This window comes from Coregonus clupeaformis, chromosome 7 (genome assembly GCF_020615455.1).
Source record: "Coregonus clupeaformis isolate EN_2021a chromosome 7, ASM2061545v1, whole genome shotgun sequence".
Lineage (NCBI taxonomy): Eukaryota > Metazoa > Chordata > Actinopteri > Salmoniformes > Salmonidae > Coregonus > Coregonus clupeaformis.
This window is the reverse complement of record NC_059198.1, coordinates 53,920,313-53,929,559: the sequence shown is the minus strand read 5'-3', so window position 1 is coordinate 53,929,559 and position 9,247 is coordinate 53,920,313. Positions and strand designations below refer to the sequence as shown.

The following is a 9,247-nucleotide window of genomic DNA, read 5'->3' as shown; positions in this document are numbered from 1 at the left end:
GAGATCAGGGTCAAGAGTAACACCGAGGTCCTTCACAGTTTTATTTGAGAGCGACTTTACAACCATCTAGATGAATTGTCAGATTTAACAGAAGATCTCTTTGTTTCTTGGGACCTAGAACAAGCATCTCTGTTTTGTCCGAGTTTAAAAGTAAAAAGTTTTCAGCCATCCACTTCCTTATGTCTGAAACACAGGCTTCTAGCGAGGGCAATTTTGGGGCTTCACCATGTTTCATTGAAATGTACAGCTGTGTGTCATCCGCATAGCAGTGAAAGTTAACATTATGTTTTCGAATAACATCCCCAAGAGGTAAAATATATAGTGAAAACAATAGTGGTCCTAAAACGGAACCTTGAGGAACACCGAAATGTACAGTTGATTTGTCGGAGGACAGACCATTCACAGAGACAAACTGATATCTTTCCGACAGGTAGGATCTAAACCAGGCCAGAACTTGTCCGTGTAGACCAATTTGGGTTTCCAGTCTCTCCAAAAGAATGTGGTGATCGATGGTGTCAAAGGCAGCACTAAGGTCTAGTAGCACGAGGACAGATGCAGAGCCTCGGTCTGACGCCATTAAAAGGTCATTTACCACCTTCACAAGTGCAGTCTCAGTGCTATGATGGGGTCTAAAACCAGACTGAAGCATTTCGTATACATTGTTTGTCTTCAGAAAGGCAGTGAGTTGCTGCGCAACAGCTTTTTCTAAAATTTTTTGAGAGGAATGGAAGATTCGATATAGGCCGATAGTTTTTTATATTTTCCGGGTCAAGGTTTGGCTTTTTCAAGAGAGGCTTTATCACTGCCACTTTTAGTGAGTTTGGTACACATCCGGTGGATAGAGAGCTGTTTATTATGTTCAACATAGGAGGGCCAAGCACAGGAAGCAGCTCCTTCAGCAGTTTAGTAGGAATAGGATCCAGTATGCAGCTTGAAGGTTTAGAGGCCATGATTATTTTCATCATTGTGTCAAGAGATATAGTACTAAAACACTTAAGTGTCTCTCCCGATCCCAGGCCCTCGCAGAGCTGTGCAGATCCAGGACAGCTAAGCCCTGGAGGAATACGCAGATTCAAAGAGGAGTCCGTAATTTGCTTTCTAATGGTCATGATCTTTTCCTCAAAGAAGTTCATGAATTTATCACTGCTGAAGTGAAAGCCATCCTCTCTTGGGGAATGCTGCTTTTTAGTTAGCTTTGCAACAGTATCAAAAAGAAATTTTGGATTGTTCTTATTTTCCTCAATTAAGTTGGAAAAGTAGGATGATCGAGCAGCAGTGAGGGCTCTTCGGTACTGCACGGTACTGTCTTTCCAAGCTAGTCGGAAGACTTCCAGTTTGGTGTGGCGCCATTTCCGTTCCAATTTCCTGGAAGCTTGCTTCAAAGCTCGGGTATTTTCTGTATACCAGGGAGCTAGTTTCTTATGACAAATGTTTTTCGTTTTTAGGGGTGCAACTGCATCTAGGGTATTGCGCAAGGTTAAATTGAGTTCCTCAGTTAAGTGGTTAACTGATTTTTGTCCTCTGACGTCCTTGGGTAGGCAGAAGGAGTCTGGAAGGGCATCAATGAATTTTTGTGTTGTTTGATAATTTATAGCACGACTTTTGATGCTCCTTGGTTGGGGTCTGAGCAGATTATTTGTTGCGATTGCAAATGTAATAAAATGGTGGTCCGATAGTCCAGGATTTTGTGGAAAAACATTAATTCCATGGGACAAAACTAGGTCCAGAGTATGACTGTGGCAGTGAGTAGGTCCAGAGACATGTTGGACAAAACCCACTGAGTCGATAATGGCTCCGAAAGACTTTTGGAGTGGGTCTGTGGACTTCTCCATGTGAATATTAAAATCACCAAAAATTAGAATATGATCTGCTATGACTACAAGGTCTGATAGGAATTCAGGAAACTCAGAGAGGAACGCTGTATATGGCCCAGGAGGCCTGTAAACAGTAGCTATAAAAAGTGATTGAGTAGGCTGCATAGATTTCATGACTAGAAGCTCAAAAGATGAAAACGCCATTTTTTTTTTTGTAAATTGAAATTTGCTATCGTAAATGTTAGCAACACCTCCGCCTTTTGCGGGATGCACGGGGAATATGGTCACTAGTGTAACCAGGAGGTGAGGCCTCATTTAACACAGCAAATTCATCAGGCTTAAGCCATGTTTCAGTCAGGCCAATCACATCGAGATTATGATCAGTGATTAGTTCATTGACTATGACTGCCTTTGAAGTGAGGGATCTAACATTAAGTAACCCTATTTTGAGATGTGAGGTATCACGATCTCTTTCAATAATGGCAGGAATGGAGGAGGTCTTTATCCTAATAAGATTGCTAGGGTGAACACCGCCATGTTTAGTTTTGCCCAACCTAGGTCGAGGCACAGACACAGTCTCAATGGGTATGGCTGAGCTGACTACACTGACTGTGCTATTGGCAGACTCCACTAAGCTGGCAGGTTGGCTAACAGCCTGCTGCCTGGCCTGCACCCTATTTCACTGTGGGGCTAGAGGAGTTAGAGCCCTATCTATGTTGGTAGATAAGAGGAGAGCACCCCTCCAGCTAGGATGGAGTCCGTCACTCCTCAGCAGGTCAGGCTTGGTCCTGTTTGTGGGTGAGTCCCAGAAAGAGGGCCAATTATCCACAAATGTTATCTTTTGGGAGGGGCAGAAAACAGTTTTCAACCAGCGATTAAGTGCTGAGACTCTGCTGTAGAGCTCGTCACTTCCCCTAACTGGGAGGGGGCCAGAGACAATTACTCGATGCCGACACATCTTCAATGGCAGGGGTACTGGAGTGGTTGGATATACAGGTCAGTACCTTATTCAATGGCAGGGGTACTGGAGTGGTTGAATATACAGGTCAGTACCTTATTCAATGGCAGGGGTACTGGAGTGGTTGAATATACAGGTCAGTGTCAGTACCTTATTCAATGACAAGGGTACTGGAGTGGTTGAATATACAGGTCAGTGTCAGTACCTTATTTAATGGCAGGGGTACTGGAGTGGTTGTATATACAGGTCAGTACCTTATTCAATGGCAGGGGTACTGGAGTGGTTGTATATACAGGTCAGGGTCAGTACCGTATTCAATGGCAGGGGTACTGGAGTGGTTGAATATACAGGTCAGTACCTTATTCAATGGCAGGGGTGCTGGAGTGGTTGGATATACAGGTCAGTACCTTATTCAATGGCAGGGGTACTGGAGTGGTTGGATGTACAGGTCAGTACCTTATTCAATGTGCAGGGGTGCTGGAGTGGTTGAATATACAGGTCAGTGTCAGTACCTTATTCAATGGCAGGGGTACTGGAGTGGTTGAATATACAGGTCAGTACCTTATTCAATGGCAGGGGTACTGGAGTGGTTGAATATACAGGTCAGTACCTTATTCAATGGCAGGGGTACTGGAGTGGTTGAATATACAGGTCAGTACCTTATTCAATGGCAGGGGTACTGGAGTGGTTGAATATACAGGTCAGTACCTTATTCAATGGCAGGGGTACTGGAGTGGTTGAATATACAGGTCAGTGTCAGTACCTTATTCAATGGCAGGGGTACTGGAGTGGTTGAATATACAGGTCAGTATCTTATTCAATGGCAGGGGTACTGGAGTGGTTGAATATACAGGTCAGTGTCAGTATCTTATTCAATGGCAGGGGTACTGGAGTGGTTGAATATACAGGTCAGTACCTTATTCAATGGCAGGGGTGCTGGAGTGGTTGAATATACAGGTTAGTATCTTATTCAATGTGCAGGGGTGCTGGAGTGGTTGAATATACAGGTCAGTATCTTATTCAATTCAATGGCAGGGGTACTGGAGTGGTTGAATATACAGGTCAGTGTCAGTACCTTATTCAATGGCAGGGGTACTGGAGTGGTTGAATATACAGGTCAGTGTCAGTACCTTATTCAATGGCAGGGGTACTGGAGTGGTTGAATATACAGGGTCAGTGTCAGTACCTTATTCAATGTGCAGGGGGTACTGGAGTGGTTGAATATACAGGTCAGTGTCAGTACCTTATTCAATGGCAGGGGTACTGGAGTGGTTGAATATACAGGTCAGTATCTTATTCAATGGCAGGGGTACTGGAGTGGTTGAATATACAGGTCAGTATCTTATTCAATGGCAGGGGTACTGGAGTGGTTGAATATACAGGTCAGTACCTTATTCAATGGCAGGGGTACTGGAGTGGTTGAATATACAGGTCAGTGTCAGTACCTTATTCAATGGCAGGGGTACTGGAGTGGTTGAATATACAGGTCAGTGTCAGTACCTTATTCAATGGCAGGGGTACTGGAGTGGTTGAATATACAGGTCAGTGTCAGTACCTTATTCAATGTGCAGGGGTACTGGAGTGGTTGAATATACAGGTCAGTGTCAGTACCTTATTCAATGGCAGGGGTACTGGAGTGGTTGAATATACAGGTCGGTACCTTATTCAATGGCAGGGGTACTGGAGTGGTTGAATATACAGGTCAGGGTCAGTACCTTATTCAATGGCAGGGGTACTGGAGTGGTTGAATATACAGGTCAGTGTCAGTACCTTATTCAATGGCAGGGGTACTGGAGTGGTTGAATATACAGATCAGTTTCAGTACCTTATTCAATGGCAGGGGTACTGGAGTGGTTGAATATACAGGTCAGGGTCAGTACCTTATTCAATGGCAGGGGTACTGGAGTGGTTGAATATACAGGTCAGTGTCAGTACCTTATTCAATGGCAGGGGTGCTGGAGTGGTTGAATATACAGGTCAGTGTCAGTACCTTATTCAATGGCAGGGGTACTGGAGTGGTTGAATATACAGGTCAGTGTCAGTACCTTATTCAATGGCAGGGGTACTGGAGTGGTTGAATATACAGGTCAGTACCTTATTCAATGGCAGGGGTACTGGAGTGGTTGAATATACAGGTCAGGGTCAGTACCTTATTCAATGGCAGGGGTACTGGAGTGGTTGAATATACAGGTCAGGGTCAGTACCTTATTCAATGGCAGGGGTACTGGAGTGGTTGAATATACAGGTCAGGGTCAGTACCTTATTCAATGGCAGGGGTACTGGAGTGGTTGTATATACAGGTCAGTACCTTATTCAATGGCAGGGGTACTGGAGTGGTTGAATATACAGGTCAGTACCTTATTCAATGGCAGGGGTACTGGAGTGGTTGAATATACAGGTCAGTACCTTATTCAATGGCAGGGGTACTGGAGTGGTTGAATATACAGGTCAGTGTCAGTACCTTATTCAATGGCAGGGGTACTGGAGTGGTTGAATATACAGGTCAGTACCTTATTCAATGGCAGGGGTACTGGAGTGGTTGAATATACAGGTCAGTGTCAGTACCTTATTCAATGGCAGGGGTACTGGAGTGGTTGTATATACAGGTCAGTACCTTATTCAATGGCAGGGGTACTGGAGTGGTTGTATATACAGGTCAGTACCTTATTCAATGGCAGGGGTACTGGAGTGGTTGAATATACAGGTCAGTACCTTATTCAATGGCAGGGGTACTGGAGTGGTTGAATATACAGGTCAGTACCTTATTCAATGTGCAGGGGTACTGGAGTGGTTGAATATACAGGTCAGTGTCAGTACCTTATTCAATGGCAGGGGTACTGGAGTGGTTGAATATACAGGTCAGTACCTTATTCAATGGCAGGGGTACTGGAGTGGTTGGATATACAGGTCAGTGTCAGTACCTTATTCAATGGCAGGGGTACTGGAGTGGTTGAATATACAGGTCAGTACCTTATTCAATGTGCAGGGGTACTGGAGTGGTTGAATATACAGGTCAGTGTCAGTACCTTATTCAATGGCAGGGGTACTGGAGTGGTTGAATATACAGGTCAGTACCTTATTCAATGGCAGGGGTACTGGAGTGGTTGAATATACAGGTCAGTACCTTATTCAATGGCAGGGGTACTGGAGTGGTTGAATATACAGGTCAGTGTCAGTACCTTATTCAATGTGCAGGGGTACTGGAGTGGTTGAATATACAGGTCAGTACCTTATTCAATGGCAGGGGTACTGGAGTGGTTGAATATACAGGTCAGTGTCAGTACCTTATTCAATGGCAGGGGTGCTGGAGCCGGGCTTCCTCCCAGGCGTGAGTCAGGTTTCCCGCTCTGGCCAACGACAAAGTCGGCTCAAAACAAAAGTTATGTAATTAAGCGATCAAGTGATGAGTAGGACTCCGTGTTTTCACATGCAAAAGGGATTCATTTTGATAAAAACACTTAATCTGCCTTCCCAATGAAAACTAGTTTGAATTCAAACGTTTATTTTATGGAAAAGAGACGTGTTCGCCAGACGATGCACCATGCTGGCTTGTTGATAACATGACAGAGTGGGTTTGATTTGAGAAGGGAGCTCCTCCCTCCCCGCTTTCATCCGATGATGTAAGGGGCCATTGCCCGGTTCAACCTGGGACAGTGTAATAGATCTCCCTCAATGAATGAGGCTCCGTTGTTTCAACGCATTCAAAGGATCACGGCCATTTGCGACTAAAAAGCCCTATACAGATTGACCAACTATGGTTTGCATGCCCTGCCGAAGGACCCTATCATCATGCGGAATAGGTGGTTGAAGTTGGTTGGTCCCCAGTGGTGGTGAGTATACTTGTAACTAGACCATAGACTGATGGTTTATATCTTTTTTTTTGTATCAGGTTATGTATATTTTAATTATCATTATCATTATCATCGCTAGCATGGATGACTTTAGCTAGCTAGCTACCTAACTAGCTAGTTAGCTAGCTGGCTAACATTAGTCTACCTCAATACAACTCAGATTTGGCTTGGAAACACGATAACATTTCAGAAGGCAAATAATTAGTAGGAAAACCTTTTGTCATGATTGTGATGTCGCCAGATTGACTTTAGATATGGTATAACTTTAGCCAGCTAACTAAGATTGAGGGGACCACCATATTTTAGCTAGTTAACATTAGCATTGCAAGCTATTTTTGACTAACTTTTTTAGTAACAGTAATGGCAACATTGCCATCTCTAAAGTAAATTTGAAGATGTCATAATATGGCAAAGTTGCTTCCTACTAATTATTTGCACACTTTACAAATTTTATCGTATCGCACCCCAATGGTGGAACAAACTCCCTCACGGCGCCAGGACAGCGGAGTCACTGACCACCTTCCGGAGACACTTGAAACCCCACCTCTTTAAGGAATACCTGGGATAGGATAAAAGTAATCATTCTACCCCCCCCACAAAAAAATTAAATAATAATAATTTTTAAAAAACACTTTAAAAAAAGAGCGTCTGCTAAATGATGTAAATGTAATAGAATAAGCTTCCAAACAAGGCTACGTTATTTATCGAGCTATGTTCGAGCTATGTTCGAGCTATGTTCGAGCTATGTTCGAGCTATGTTTATAATTGAGGGTTGATGACAATTGTTGACGCTGTTTTTCTGTTAGACAAAGTGCCCAGTTGGGGGCCAGACTGATCCCCTGGCCATGAACAGTTGGGTGCCAGACTGATCCCCTGGTCAACAGATGCCAGGACCTACCAGAAGGAGCAAAGGTGAATCTCATAACATGTACAGCAATGTAATTGTAATGGTTTAGCAACCTCTAAAAATCATTTAATTCACTGTTCACTTTCTATTTTAACAGCTTGTCAGGCAAGACCTCAGAATAAAAGTGAGTGATGCTTCACACGTACCCTTCTGACACCTCCTCCGTTGTTGCCAGTCTGACACCTCCTCCGTTGTTGCCAGTCTGACACCTCCTCCGTTGTTGCCAGTCTGACACCTCCTCCATTGTTGCCAGTCTGACACCTCCTCCATTGTTGCCAGTCTGACACCTCCTCCATTGTTGCCAGTCTGACACCTCCTCCATTGTTGCCAGTCTGACACCTCCTCCATTGTTGCCAGTCTCCCTCCACTCCAATGAATAGGATACGCCATCATGAGGCATCTGATAGTGACGGCCCTGATTACACAGACGGCTTCATCAACGGGTAACCCTAACCCTAACCCTAACCCTAACCCTAACCCTAACCCTAACCCAATGAATAGGATACGCCATCATGAGGCATCTGATAGTGACGGCCCTGATTACACAGACGGCTTCATCAACGGGTAACCCTAACCCTAACCCTAACCCTAACCCAATGAATAGGATAGGCCATCATGAGGCATCTGATAGTGACAGCCCTGATTACACAGACGGCTTCATCAACGGGTAACCCTAACCCTAACCCTAACCCTAACCCAATGAATAGGATACGCCATCTTGAGGCATCTGATAGTGACGGCCCTGATTACACAGACGGCTTCATCAACGGGTAACCCTAACCCTAACCCTAACCCTAACCCTAACCCTAACCCTAACCCAATGAATAGGATAGGCCATCATGAGGCATCTGATAGTGACGGCCCTGATTACACAGACGGCTTCATCAACGGGTAACCCTAACCCTAACCCTAACCCTAACCCTAACCCAATGAATAGGATACGCCATCATGAGGCATCTGATAGTGACGGCCCTGATTACACAGACGGCTTCATCAACGGGTAACCCTAACCCTAACCCTAACCCTAACCCAATGAATAGGATACGCCATCATGAGGCATCTGATAGTGACGGTCCTGATTACACAGACGGCTTCATCAACGGGTAACCCTAACCCTAACCCTAACCCTAACCCTAACCCTAACCCAATGAATAGGATACGCCATCATGAGGCATCTGATAGTGACGGCCCTGATTACACAGACGGCTTCATCAACGGGTAACCCTAACCCTAACCCTAACCCCTAACCCAATGAATAGGATACGCCATCATGAGGCATCTGATAGTGACGGCCCTGATTACACAGACGGCTTCATCAACGGGTAACCCTAACCCTAACCCTAACCCTAACCCTAACCCTAACCCAATGAATAGGATACGCCATCATGAGGCATCTGATAGTGACGGCCCTGATTACACAGACGGCTTCATCAACGGGTAACCCTAACCCTAACCCTAACCCTAACCCTAACCCAATGAATAGGATACGCCATCATGAGGCATCTGATAGTGACGGCCCTGATTACACAGACGGCTTCATCAACGGGTAACCCTAACCCTAACCCTAACCCTAACCCAATGAATAGGATACGCCATCATGAGGCATCTGATAGTGACGGTCCTGATTACACAGACGAAGCTTCATCAACGGGCTAACCCTAACCCCTAACCCTAACCCTAACCCTAACCCAATGAATAGGATACGCCATCATGAGGC

The 9,247-nt window shown here is 44.9% G+C and overlaps 1 long non-coding RNA gene across 1 annotated transcript; it reads left to right on the top strand.

The window, feature by feature from the left end:
* The first annotated feature begins 6,442 nt into the window (after nt 1-6,442).
* On the top strand, nt 6,443-8,773 carry LOC121570644. The gene is made up of 3 exons (XR_006001496.2): nt 6,443-6,602; nt 7,430-7,535; nt 7,628-8,773. It is a non-coding gene; the product is annotated as an uncharacterized LOC121570644 (long non-coding RNA).
* The last annotated feature ends 474 nt before the right edge of the window (nt 8,774-9,247 follow it).